The sequence below is a fragment of the Python bivittatus genome, unplaced genomic scaffold (assembly GCF_059951505.1).
Source record: "Python bivittatus isolate LINGU-HERP-01145 unplaced genomic scaffold, Pbiv_v1 ctg000480_np1212, whole genome shotgun sequence".
Taxonomy (NCBI): Eukaryota; Metazoa; Chordata; class Lepidosauria; order Squamata; family Pythonidae; genus Python; species Python bivittatus.
In genome coordinates, this window is record NW_028277075.1 from 12,254,515 (window position 1) to 12,269,754 (window position 15,240).

At 36.9% G+C, this 15,240-nt stretch overlaps 1 protein-coding gene across 8 annotated transcripts in view; it reads right to left on the bottom strand.

Moving 5' to 3' along the window:
* The window catches only part of LOC148214914 (uncharacterized), a 158,963-nt gene that overhangs the window by 88,017 nt on the left and 55,706 nt on the right, over positions 1–15,240 (bottom strand). The window lies entirely within an intron of this gene.

Below are 15,240 nucleotides of genomic sequence, written 5' to 3' on the forward strand. Positions count from 1 at the left end.
TACAAATTATTGGAGCTTACAATGGACAACTATCCATGAGTTCAATGTGCAAGATTCCAGTTACATTTTTTGTGTGTCAGAATGTATTTATTTCACCAGACAATACAGTTGAAGGGGGTCAAGCTTTGTATTAGATGGCTTTAAAAAAGGATTGGATAATTTCATAGAGGATACATCTATCAAGGGGAGCAGCTTTTATTGCTTTCATGTAAATAGAGAAGTTTTTTTTTAAAAAAAATCAGTTTGATAACTGAAGACTGCACTGTTCTGCTGTGCAAGTAGAAGATGGACTTCTAGAAATAGATCTGACCCTCAGGATGTCTTTAAGAACTGAGAGCAAACTGATCCCAAACATGTGGTAAGTCACTTATGTGCACCCATGCCAAGGGTAGCAGGATTCAAATATTAGCAGGTATTGCTAAATTTTGTTTATCAGTATTTGTCCACACTGGTAAAGACATACTGCATGGTGTGGTTTGAGAGGCATATGATTGATGGCTTATTATAGACAAGAAGCCATGATACAGAACTTTTTCAAACTGTCATTATGAAATCAGGTATTTAGTAGATGATGGATGTCTTGTCAAAAACTTGGGCAGTGAGTGATGGTTCAAAACATTTCAGGACAATAAGCCTTTATTAAGGCAAAATGTGACACATCACCCTAGATATACAGTATATACAGTATATATATATATATATATATATATATATATATATATAGTAATATTGACTATTTTTATTATAAATATGTTTACTAATTGAATTATACTTTATTATTACATTTATATCATGGCCTTCCTCTGGGACTACACATGGGGGGCATTCCATCATTAATACTTCACAACTGTCTTGGGAGTTAAGTTTTGACTCAACATCTCAGAGTGATCTCCATGACTAAATGACAACCTGAACCTGGGCCTCCCTGGACCCGGGCTAATGCTTTCATCATAATATCATGCTGTTTTGAAAGTGGGGATCTGTTCAAGTTCATAATTTCAAGGATGCTACTGCATGATCACTGAGGGGAGGAGATTAGAGAAAATGAAGTGACAAGAGAAAAGTGGCAAAAGATAAAAAGAGGGATAGAAACATTGGGAGAAAAGAGGAAAGCTCCAATCACTGCTTACACTCTCTGTGAGTATGTGGTCCCAATAGGTTATCCCAGGATAATGAGGCCCTTTGAAGAAGCAATTCTTCTTACTGATTAAGAATCATAAAACATGTGCCTGAAAATAATTTTATTTAGATTTACACTCTGCTAATCAAGATACTGTAGTGATGGAGAGATTCTGCCTTTTAGGATCAACCATCAACAGTAAATGAACAAGCAGTCAAGAAATATGCTCCAGATTAGCACTTGGTACAGGAGCCATGAAGGTTCTGGAAAAGATATTCAGATGCCATGATGTGTCTATGCTTATAAAGATCAGAATAGTTCATGCTATGATACTCCCTGTGATACACTATGGAAAGGAAAGTTGGACTTTGAAGAAACAGGATAGGAAGACTATTGATGCTTTTGAACTTTGGTGTTAGAGAAGACTCCTGAGAATACCATACTTCCTTGTCATTTTCCTTTTCACACATGACAGGGTATCCCTCAACATGTAGCAGTTGCTTAAATAGATGAATAAAGTTTCCTTTTATTCCTGTTCCATCAAAAATAAATGTGTGCAGTAAATATCAGGTGCTCTTTGGGACCTTTACCATCACTAGTTAGAAATGGGACATGTAAATAAAAAAAAAGAGCTTTATTGCCTATCAACCTTTTGCAGTCAACATTTTGTGTTATGCTTTTTTTCTGTCTGTTCATTGAACTGAGCAACCAATATATTAATATATGTGCATATTTAATTGTAGTGCTGTTTAAGTTATATTTCTGATTCCCCCCATCCCCCAATGAAGAAGTTTGGCTAGAGTGCAAGCACACAGTTCAGAAGAAAAGAGAAATTTGATATATAAAATAAAATATATATAAATAAAAATATTCAGAACATAAATTTTATGGGTGTGTGTGTGTCAATTTCATTTATTGTTCTGTACCAGATGGGATAAAAAGATGACAGACCTCTCACACAATATGAGCCAAGGTTAAAAATGCATTTTCCAGTTTATTAAACTGAAGAAGGTCATCCATCAGTAACTGCATAACTACCGTCCTGGGTTCTCAGGAGGATACTATACACCAGTGCAAAAATCCATCATCTTTTAAGAAAATGAGTACACTTTCTTACTAACTTAGATCACATAGAAGAATAATACACATTTGTCCCTCCTTTTTTTAATACTAGCATTAATTAGTGCATAGTGATTTTTTTTTCTGAATAGCACAGTTGAAGCCTGACTAACTAATGTTCAAGGGCTCATTCTCATAGCGTTCTTCCATTTACTACATATATGTTGCCAGCTTTTGTTGAATCTATCTTTATCTAATGGCACATGAATATTTTGGTTTTGAACAATGTCGGTTTTTATAGTGTTTCAGTACAGTGAAAGAAGATTAAGTTCAAAAGGATGAAGTTTGTTAGTGAAATTAAAAGGTATGGAACATAGTTAATGAAGATGATTCATTGTTATTATATGATAAGATTTAAAGATAAAAAATTGATTAGAATCAATCACTATCTTCATGGTGTTGTTTTCCTTAATTTCCAATATATTTTACTGTATTTCCAAATTTCTTAGTGCATAATTACATTATGGATCATTCTTGATAGAAATTAGGTTATTCAAATAATCCTCCTTTTGAAAATTTAATGAATACTAGAAAGTTTTATGGGTACCTACACACATTAATGAGAATGGTGTCTGCTCAATCAAGCAGGAAACCCCCCTCATCTTACCTTTCAGGAGACACCAAGCACCTCTTTTTCTTCATGTAGGAACAGATATGCTCGCCATTAGGACCACTCATCCAGCACTGCTATTATTTAAAATACTCACACACAATTACTATTCATTAGTTGCCGGTGATAGGAATACCATTATACTGATTTTAACTATAGGATTTAAAAAAAAAATCTCAAGTACTTTGCATCATGGAGATGTGTAGCTGTACCTTCATTTGTACAACATCTTGCATGAGTGTATCACCTCAGTCAACAGAATATCCTTGTGTTTTCTGTGCATGTGCTTCACCTTCTGTGGAGGTGCTTCAAAGCTTTACTTCAAAGATGTGCTTCGAAGAGGTGCTTTGCTCAGTCATCAGATGAAATAAAATGCCTCTTTAAAGGAGTGCACAGACTTACTCAAAAGATGATTGAAGAGTTTAACAGACAAATAAGGGAGAAAACTTCCTTCCTTGAGGTATTCTACCTTCAGCTTCTCAGGGCTTTAAAAATCAGCACTGAAACCTGAAAGTGGGGCTTGAAATTGATTTCTAGAAGGGATCAGTTGTAATCTCTGGCAAATGATCAGTTCTTTCTTTCTTTTTCTGACAAGGAATCAATAGGAAGGAAGGAAGAAGGGGAGAGAAACAAAGAGAGTGTGAGAGGAGAGAAGAAATTGATTCCTCCCAGTTTGACAATGCCTAGCATTGACAAATACCCCCTCTGACCATTATCCCAAAGGAAGGCAGTCTTCAAGACAAAAGAAGATTGACTGAAAACTTGGTCTAGCAACATGAAACTTTGATGAAAAATCACATTTATGTGTTTGGGATAATGTTGAAATGGTCTTTACTATATACTTGTTTTTACATTCCAAGTAATAATCTGCAATAGCTATTTATTTATTGATTTCATATGATCAAAACAATAAAACAGCCAACATCGTTGTCAATAAAAAGGCTCATGAATATTGATCTCCATTATATATCATGGCTTTGGTTAAGCTAGACTTCTATGTACTTCATTTTTAATAAGGAAGAAAACATAGACTAGGTTACCGTTCTCAGTGATACTCAAGTTACATGAGCATTTTTGGCTAATAGCAAGGGCACAATTTTTTTGCCTGTATGCTACAAGTATAACCAAAGCCAATTTTTACACCAAGCATGCTTACTCTATTCTATGCAAGCTAGATTCACCACTGTAAAGACTATATATGCTAACATTCTATTGTTCACATCTGATCAACTAGGATAGTGAGGGTGAACCTTTTGGGCTCGGTGTGTTAAAAATTCGGAAAATGCCTAACTTGACTCTGCTGGCATGTCACCCCACCCCCTGAACAAAAGAGAAACAATTCTTTACATATCCATTAATTTTTTAAAAAATACAGTACAATCATGTGTGGTGCTATGTATTATATAAAGAAATATTAAATAATTACAAAAATGAAATACGAGTAAAACAAAGTCAGTTTCTTTGGTAACTCAAAGAGGGGGAATAGTTGTTGTCGGGTGTTGGTGAATGCTGGCATGTCACCAAAAATGTCGTGGCGTGTCACCTTTGACATGTGTGTCATAGGTTTGCCCTCACTGGACTAGGTGGTATGTGCAGTATACTAATACACTTAGGGTAGCTGACATGCTTAAGATACAGTTAGAATATTACAAACAGAAATAATGCATTTTAAAGTGAATGCCAAGTAATTCCCATTTCCTAATGAGTACATCTATTTTTATTTGCCACATAAGTACATAAGGATTTAAACAACCTACTCCACCCTTGTGCTCTTTGTTGTGCTATATTTTACTGATGAACAATTACTTTGGCTTAAATGAGGAAATGTGACATCTCATACTCCTAGAGTGATAAACAAAACATATTATAGGGTGGTCAGCAGTGGTAAGTAAATTTGTTTAGTTTTATGATAGAAAAGAAATGGATTGGCACTTGTCTCTAGGTGCAAGGATGGAATTGTGTAAAAATTGCCATCCATGTTCTCCTACTAAATCTGGTGAAATGTACTAAATCAGTTTAGTGAATCTTATACAATACGCAGACCCAATACAGAATTCTTTCATGGTTTATTTCATGCATGAGTTTAAAGCTAATGTTGGCAGCTTGCTTTAATTTCATTATCTTATTGTAAATCACAGTAACAAGGCTCATTGTTATAAAGATCAATTCTAAATGGACTATTCATCATTTAAATCTCTATGTAAACTGATAGTAAATAATTCTTTGGTTATATTTTTAAAATGCCACCCTACTTTGTTTATTTTTGTTTTAAGGCATGAGTTTCATGCTTCTCTTTTGGAATACACTGTAATACTGAAATAAAGTCTCACATGACTCTCCATAAGATTTCTTAAAATACCCACATTTAACCAAGAAAGAAACCTGTAACAATTTTACACTTAAAGTATTACTGTGTTAATAAACCTAATTGTAGTTTTTGAATCTTTGTAATAGCTGTTTCAGAGCTTACAAATGTGGCAGATGTTTTTCAACAGAAGTTATTGTATTGATATCAGCAGTAAAGGTTTCTGAGCAGATTGAAGCAAAGAGGTCATGATCCCTTAAAAATACAAAGAAATCTATGACAGTCTGAGTGATCATACTATAGGGGATTATTAGAGAAACGTGCAATACCAGTTTTAACTCAAGATAAAACACTTCTTGAAATCTTTCTTAAATCTCAAAACATTCCTGTTATTTCAGTGGATGGGCAAGTTCCTTTCAAGATAGTTGCTTTCTCTTTAAAATTAGCCAGCCATCAAAACAAAGCAAGCAAAAAATAAATAAAAATTCCCAAGCAACTAATTTGCCTATTTGATTTATTGCTAATTATCTCTTTAATTATTTAATTAATCAATCAATTTCATCCCCTTTGCCTGGGCTGCCATACATGTGAGAACAGTTACAAAGAAGGGAATGGATCTGCAAACAGTGAAAATAGTCTCGCGTACATTTTATCCTGAAATCAGAAGGGTTGAGAGATGGAAAGGTTAAGGTAGAGAGTTTGTGAACGAAACTCAAAAGATTTGTTGAAAGAAACATAAAACCAAGAGAGTGAAGAAAACAGTGAGGTGCACAATGATAAAAGTAAATAAAATCCTATACCAAATGTTACTAAATACATTTACTCAAGGTTCTTTTTTTTAATAGCATCTCATGGTTCGTAGCTGATGCAGTGAGTCAGCCAGGGAGACACAATTAGGAACATTAAAGCATCACCAGATAGAAAAACAAAAGAACTGTTCCCAAATTTTATGCTGCTGGTTAAAATATCTTCTTAGAGAAGGAATAAAGTAGAAAGTGGGCAAACCTCCCAGTGTGGGAATTGGTTGTACTTGCAAAAAGATGCTAACTAGAAGGAAGTAGGGAGTAGGCATCCTTGCTAGTTCCTGGAAATGTTGAACATGGCATTCTTAAAAGGGTGAGATTGTATAAAGGTGCTTTATCAGGTAATAAATATACTAGAGTGATCAGCATGTTCAAAAATGTGCATGACACTTCTATGTCTATGTTCATAGCAGACAAGGCTAAATCTCTACCTCTCAGCATGCTAGAATTTGTGAGCAGAGAAATGGCTTTCCCCTTGATCATATAATCTGCCATTTCCATTTTGAGGAATGCTGCCCTGGGAAAACCGTGTTGTATACCATTTAAAACTTACAAATTAGCCCTGGGGCTTCGATATTTTATAATGAAACTATGTAAATAATACATTGCCATTCCCCATCAAGAAGAATCCACCGGGAATCAACTTTCGAAAGGTGAAGCTTGATCTTTGAAGAACATGTAGGCCTTAGTTAAAAGTGTGATGGTGTAATAATGCCTGTGTTTAAAGGAAGACAATATTATGTCTTTACAAAGTATGACTTATAGCTTGGTAATTGTTCTTGAAACAAAGATGAGTTCCTGTTAATTGTTTATCCAAAATCCCAAGAGCTGAAGAGTCAAAGTATCACAGTAAGTACTAAATCAGAGTTAGAACTGTATTTTCCATGACTGGCCATGTCTTGGTCAGAAGCATTTATAATCAAGGATTTTCCCGGTCACTGTTCCATTCCAGCTATCATTCCCAGATAGTCATCTCTGAGTAATTTCAAGGCTTGTTTATGTATGGCTTTGAGCTTCAGAACCCTCCGGATGAAAGAAGCAACAAATTCCATCATGCTGATGCCCATTGGATTGTGGTCCTTGATTACAGATTATAGATGCTCAGGATAGCACTTGCAATAAAAATAGCACAGGGTGAGGTGGCTGGGCACAAAACTCTTCAACAACTCCACCCCTTGGAGCCTTTACAACCAATGGAATTTGACTGGCCTCCCAGCTCGCTGGCACCTTGATCTGAGCAAATACATCTTTGCAGATCAAGCTGGAGTGTTACTGTTCCAGACTTTCTAGCTCTCATTGTATCAAATTGACATGCTGCATTTATTTTTATTTTCCCTTGCCAAAAAAGGAAAACATAAATGTTTATTGGAAGAAAATAAAAGACCTCACATAATCATGATACAACTCAGCATTGAGCAAATAAGCACTATATCAATGTATCACTGGATTTATAAGAAAATTGGATGATTGCTATTTTATAATGAAACTATGTAAGATGGGCAGCTATATAAATTGTATAAATAAAATAAAAATAATTTATTTGTGCCAAATTCCTCCTCCTTCTCCTCCTCCTCCTCCTCTTCTTCTTCCTCTTCTTCTTCTCACATACATTCAGTTCTAAATAATTTCTTCAACATCATGTTTATATTTATATTTATATTTATATCTATATTTTTATATTTTATTACATTATCCATTTTGATTCAGCAATGAACCTTTATGCATAGAAACAGACTTGTCTTCATATCCATAGCTACATGAGAAATGTTAAGTACAAAAGGTTTCTTCTCTGATTTAGCTTCTTGTGACCTCCTTCTGTAATGATGTCCATCTGCAATTTCAAATGGTAAGCAGGTGGAGGACTGGAATTTAGTGTTTTGATCATCTCTTGCCTGGATTTGTTCCTCTTCCATTGCTAAGTGGCATGATTACTGCTTTACAAAGACAGCTACATGCACAGAGTATTGGCTGTTCCAGTTACACGTGACTGGATTGAACCCAATGTACATAATAAAATAAGTAGTACAAAATGTGAAAAACAGCAAAGCAGCCTTTCAGAAACTTCTGCCTTCTGGATTTGTCGGGACTACAACTGCCATCCTAAGATGACCAGGAATTCTGGCAGTTGTAATCCCAACATATCTGGAGGGCAATAGGTGAGAGGAAATTCAAATAGAAAATACACGATAAGAATTCATTATATTGGATCCAGACTTCCACTCTGCTAATGGAAAGCCTAGGCTCTTGTAGAAGATTCTCATTAGGGAAAGCATGTCACAGAGTTTCTTTCTCTCCACAACTAGCCAAGCTATATCCTATATTATTCTGGAAGCTTTTCTTGATCCTTTGGTATACAAGAAAGAAGGAAATTGGCAGCTTCCGGGGAAGAAATGGCCGATTGAATATGGCTCTGTTCTTTGTGGAGCCAATGTCCTTGGCAGTTAGAGCAGCTGGCCTCAGTCCAGCTCTTCGGAATCATCTCCAGTTAAAAGAGATTGACATGATCACCCACAGGTATTCCTTACAGAGATTCCCTTTGAAGAGATTGTAATCTAGCAATCTCTAGTGGGTGGAGCACTCTGAGAGTAGAGGAAAACACTGAGCCCAAGCCATGGTGCGGAGCCTTCAAAAGGACACTAGATTTGCTTTACTTCCTCTTTTAACTAACATCGTAAACTGCCTATTTGTGATTTATTAGGCAATTAAAAACCTCCTGAAAGACAAGTTGCTGTACACCAGGAGAATTTCCTACTATTCTGGGAGAAAGAAAACCAAAGTAAGTTTAAAGATTAAAAAGAAATATTTTAACGTTTGGAAACAGCGAAAGGGAATTAAGAATGTTGATTGGGGTCAAGAGGCTAGATGGATTTTGAAACAGCTTAAATGTTTTAAACATTTAAGAAAATACAGTAAGTGAATTTGGATTTAATTGCAAGAAAGTCTGCCCTGGGAGAGTTTTGCTTCTGAAAATAAACGCAAGATAAGACTGAGCTTTCAAGGTCAGAGGGAACAAAGACTAACGGAATATATCTCTTTTAACATAATGGAGGAGAACTTTTAGCTGTTTGGAATCAGTGTGTCCAGGAACTATTTTTAAAATTAGGACTAACAGAGGTTGTAGAAGAAGAAAAGATTTTACTGGATAAAATAACAGTGGAGGACGACTTGAATAAGGATTCTAAAATGGACTTTAAAGAAATGCCAGATTATAAGAGAGGCATGGAAGATATGGAAAAAGATGCTGTGGATCTGAAGATGGAGTCAAAGTTGCTTGATTATGAGAATGATATAGAGAAAGAAGCTGTAATGGACCAGAAAAGTGAATTTGAGAATTATCCTATTTTGGACATACAGAAGGGAAATACCAAATCTCTGAAACCTTTTCTGAAAATAGATAGGAAGAGAATGATAAGAGATTGTAATTTGGGGTTTTATTTGGAGAAGAGCTTTGAAGCTGAAGACTGAGCTTTTCAAAAAGAAGAGAAAGGAATTCAAAGTGGATTTATCAGATCAAGGTTAAATTGTCCATGCTTTGATCTTGGATTGTTAATATGGAATTTTCTATTTCTGACCAGGACTGTAAGACAATGATTTATACCTGTAAAAGCGATTTATTTGGTTTAGTTTAAAACACATATGTGATTATTATTGGTTTTTTTGGTATGCTTAAGGGGAGAGATGTTTTAGGTTTCATTTCTCAGAAAAAACTTATAAGCTAAAATGCAAAATAGACCTACTTGTTTAAGCTTAAAATATATAGTTTATTATTACTGGCACTCTTAATGCTTTTGCTGATTAGATTGATTGTTGAATATTTTTTATAATTTGGTTATTGTTTAGGGATGAGAAAGGGGATGAAGAGTTTTTTTTTTTTTTTTTAGTAATATTAGAGAATGTGTTAAATTACTGTTAATTCATATACTTGTTTGGAGGGATCTTTCTTTCTTTCTTTCTTTCTTTCTTTCTTTCTTTCTTTCTTTCTTTCTTTCTTTCTTTCTTTCTGTAGGTTTTTTTAGTTCTGTATTAGTTTTTATATAGTATGTAAACTTTAATAAAAATATTTTAAAAAAAGAAAGAAGGAAATTGATCAATTTTTCTCTTGCTTCCAATGTGACTGGAACCCGGCCAGTTACAAGTCTGGATCTAACCCTATGTCTATGCGAAAAGATCGGTTTTCTGTTTATGGATTGCATTCCCCTATAACTCTTGAGCTGTTGTTGCTGTATATGAAAGTTATCTTGGATTTTTTTCCTGACAATTCTCATTCCATCTGAGAATTTTCTTTAAAATTGATTTCAAAGGAGAAGAGAATTTATGTGAAATTCTCATGAGTGCAAGGTGATATTTTTGCAGCTGTTTTATGATGATGTTCCCAAGGAGTATGGAATACAAACAATGTCCTGACTTTTACTGTACAAATATCTGTCTGCATACTCCCTGGATTCCTAGGCTTCAATGAAATCCAAAATGATCTCATAAAACTGGGGTGTCTGCAAGGGTGGGATATTAAAAAAATCAAGAAAGTGGTCATGACTGGATGGTCAAAGCCCTGTCTATTTTTTATTTGCATTAAATGCATGACACATATAAAAAAAGAGCAGGACTTTGATTGGGTGGTTGAAGCTGGCATCTTGACTTTTTTGACTCCCAATGTCCCTGCCCTGAAGGGAGTTCTTCCACTGGGCTTTTTAAATTGCAGAATGTGGGCAGCAGGGAAACGTCACTGTTACTGAAGGATGCATAACAGGAAACAACCACATTGGTGCCAGAGTCCTTTGTTGTTTCCAATTATGTTATAGCGTCTGCCATCTGGAACAGCATCCCCCAAAGATTTGCATGGCTCCTATTCTACAAGAGCTCAACAATTCCTGGAAGACCTGGTTTTGCTCCCAGGCCTGGGTTAGATTGTTTGTTGAGCCCCTGGAGGTGTTTTGTAATGTAATGGGTGATTTTGTATATCTCCTTTTCTCTTTTAATTGGTTCCCCCCTCCCCTTTTAACTATGTAAGCCACCCAGATGATGTGTTAAGTCAGTGAAAATCACTGGAATGCTTTCCAGAAAAGCTTGGCTTTTAATATTGAAAACATATTCAAGAGAGGCCTAGCCGGATCTTTGCAGGGGGATTCTTCTACATTCCACAACACTGGTGCTGCCACTGAAAAGCAGCACCTTCTTGTCTCAGCATCCCTTGTTTCTCCCTTGGTGCTTAGTAGGTTGGGCTGATACAAGTTGGAGAAGGTGGTCATTCAGGTGCCAAGCCATAAAGAGCTTTATAGATTAAAATCGACACTTTAAATTGTACCTGGAAATGGAATCAGTAATCAGTGCAGAGCCTGTAGCATTGGTGTTACGTCTTCCTGGTGTCAGGAGCCTGTTAATACATGAGCTGCTGTATTCTGGGCCAGTTATAAATTCCAAGTAGTTCTTTAAAGGCAGTCCTATGTAACATGTATTGCACTCGTCTGTCCTGGTGATGGTGAGGGTGTGTCCTCCTGCACCAGGTCGAGCTGCAGTTAGTGCACTGGCTGGGGTTGGGAAAAGGCCTTTCTAGCCATGGCTTCCACTTGCTGTCTAAACAGGAGCCATGAAGCAGAAGGACTCCCAAATCATGAACCTGCTCCTTCACATCTAGCATCTGCCCATCCAGAGATTGCATTTTTGCTTACATGGCACAGTTTGGAGCTATTTTTCTTATATTTCATAAATTTTGAAGAACAGTGTAAATGTTTTATAGAGCATCTTCAGTCACTGGGTCGTTGGTTCCAAAGAGACACAAGAATTGACAGGCTGGCCCAACTGTTTATGGGGATTTGAGGGTATAAAAGAGCATGAAGGCTGAGTATAGTTTTGGACTAAGGATAACAGAAATTCCATCTGTAATGCCTATGGTCTAAGTAGCTGTCAGGTATTTATTTAGAAGCCATCCGGTGGGTCCTAGAAATAAGTAAAACAACAATAAAAACAACAAAACCAATGCTAGAACCATTCCAAAACCTTGCAAGAACAAAACACCCCAAAGAGTTTAAAAGGCTCATTAAAGACTCTTGTGCAAGTTTCAGAAGTGATTTACCTAATAGATTGCTTATGGAAAACTAGTCCACTAAAGGAGGGCCAGGGATGAAAATCAGTAAAACACTGGGGCTTAGGTATTTGCAGTAGATGGCTTCTACAAATGTCAACAGCTTTAAGCACTTGCTGCAGCCTGTTCATATCAATTTACTTGACAGATTTTTTTTCCTGTCCTTGAGTCAGCGGAAAAGTACACTGGCGAAAATTGCATTGCCCCAACAGTTGAGCTCTAATCTGCCTCAGAAATGAGGCTTGTGACTAGTGCTGTCCTTACAAGTTTAATGTAGGACAATGTAAGGGCAGCCATTGGTGGATTCTCCCTCCCACCAAGCTCCTCCTGCCAGCTGAAAAAACAGCCACCAATTGTTCTGCTTAACATGTGGTGGGATGGGGCTAGGGGGAGAAGGCAGGCACTTCAGAAGGAGCCTTTGGCCAAATTATAAGTTGTCCAAGTGGGAGATCATCTGAGTATAAGTGCTGAGCACTGATGACTTATCACTTGGGCTATTTCTTAATACATGATTAGCATTTCTGAAAGAACACTAGTCTTTGTTTAAACAGGTCTCTAGTGCTCTTCTGGAAGGGTGCTAAACTCATGCTCAAAGAAATAGAAGTCCAGAAGAAGGGCTTGGGTTGAAGCAGGAGGGGGGCCACCTGGCACATCAGGAAAGCTCTTTTCCCTCCCCCCGTGCTTGTGTCCGGTCAGTTGGACATGGGGTGAAGTTGGAGGAAATGATAGTTAAGCTGTACATGAGAATACAAGGCTGAGAGTGAATAGCTATGTTTGGCAGCATCTAGAAGTAGCTTATGGAGTACACAAAACAGGAGATGGGGTAAGCAAAATGGCTCTGGGCCCAGCTGTAGAAAGTAGCCCCCCACCTCTGTTGGCAGAACAGAAGAAAACTTGTAAAACATTGATTTGGGATAGAACCAGCAACATTGGCGGAATCTGGCTCCTCTCCTCTCCTCTCCTCTCATCTCTCCCTCCCTCCCTCTCATTCAAAAGATCAGTAAATACTTGTTGGAAAACAGGCCTACTTTTTCCGCAACAGTGTATACCTGTGTGTATAAGAGGAATCCATATAATGCCTCCAAAGGGCTAGTCAGGCATTACATGGGCAGATGTATTTGTGGGACCCCTGTGTCTGTTCTCTCTGGCAATACAATCCCAAATGGTCATGGAGGGCAATGACCAAAGGGGGCTGAGCAGATCTAAGCAGCTGACTGTGTTATCACCCACATTGTCAGCAAAGTGTTGCAGATCTTGTAATCCAGGACTTGTGCCAGAAGAAGACAGGAAGTGCTACACTGGAACACCTAAAGATGAATTTAGGTTGCGTCTGTAGTGGGCTGGGAACGAGATAAAGGCAATGTTATGGGGATACACTCTTTAAAAATGGTAAATGACTTATGCTGCATTTGGTGGGTAAAGATAAGCCTTGGAAGTCTTCCTCATGCAGCCTTCCTGTGGCCCCCAGATTTACTCTGGAGGATCTTCCAGTGGGCCTATTGGGATGGTGAAGGAGAGTAATGGGAATTATCACCTTTGTTCTGTGATGGAAACTTTTCTCCCAATGGAAAAATAGTATGGTATTTCACTCAATTTTCTTTTTAACCTGCCCACATACAGAATGTATTGTACTCTTTTCTCTTCCCTCAATAAGACTGAAACGCTCATGTGATTAGTGTGCTGTAAATCACTGGGAGTAAGTGGACCTTTTCAGCATATGCAGCAGAATCAGATGTACTCATTTGTCTTGCCTACACAAAGCAAGAACTGTTCACAGCAGCAGGTCACTGGATTTAAATCATGGAAGACTGGCAGAATTAATGGCACCACTGTTACAAACTATTTGAGATAATATACTCTCATTACTTGAGAATTATGCCCAAATAATGCAGAATGTATATAATCTTACTATAAGATAATAACAGGTTTTTGTTTTCCATAACATGGAAAAGAATGTGAAATTTAAAATCCCCTTGTCTATTGAAAACACTGTGCTAAACCATGTAGATTTGCAGACAATTTTTGATTAAGCCAATTTCTGGCTCTGTTTCATGGGAGGCTTTTGTGTATGCTATGTGTAGGGAGGAAGCCAAAGTGCCACATGGCTTCTGAAGGGGGGACCTACACCACTTTGCAGCTCCAGCGGAAGCATGATGAAGCTCGTTGCCCTCTTCTCCATGAGGCAGGGGCTAAGCCAGTTAATGAATGGAGTTAATTGATGTGACTTTTCAAGACTGTCAGAAATCCCATGGCAGTAAGATCAATGCAGTTCTTTGTACGAAAGGGTGTTTATTCTATGTAAATCCATAGAATCAAGCATTACTCCTTTTTACAAAGTGCAATTATTACCCTTGCTTATGCATTTTTATAGGAAACAAGAGAAATGGGATAATAAATGTTAGAAAGTAAAATATGTGAAAAGAGAGAAATGTGCAATGCATGTAGAACATGTTGTTCATATTATGAACTGATTTGGCATTTTGAAATAAAATGCTTTTCTCTGTGTACCTTTTACTTTTTTAAAAAAATATTATCTCACCTTCTCTAAATCTATATCTATATAGATTAGATTATAGATATAGATCTATATCTAGATCAGTGGATCCCAATCTCAGTTCCCAGTTGTTCTTGGACTACAGTATGCAGCCCAATAGTCATGAGTGGTGAAAACTGTAGCTGAACAACATCAGGGTGCTGTTGGCTTTGTCTCAATCTTATCTCCTTGGAAACAGATATAGAGATAGAGATAGAGATGGAGATAGAGATAAATATGCTTTAGCTGACTCTTGTATTTGAGCTGGCCTTGTCCAAGAAACATGAATCAGGAGTGGGGGAATCAGATCACCTCAGATTCCTTATTATTTCCTGATCTGGTTCACAGAATCTACATATACTGTATGTAGATAAACGTTTTATGATGAAGTTGTAGAGATCAGAACTAGTGACCATCATTCAGTGGCTACAAAGTTGTTTTATGAACAGCATTACTGTTATTTTTACTTGTACTTAGTCTTTATTGATAAAGGTATATAGATATATTCTCACATCCTTTCTACCATTCTGTAAGAACAGCTCCTTTCTTAATTATAATATATCCCTCTTCCTTGAATACTTCACAACTTGACAACAGATTCAAAACATAGTCTGATCATAACAGCTTAATTGCATTTATGTTTGATTATCTTAAGAAGATTTTCCTCTTGA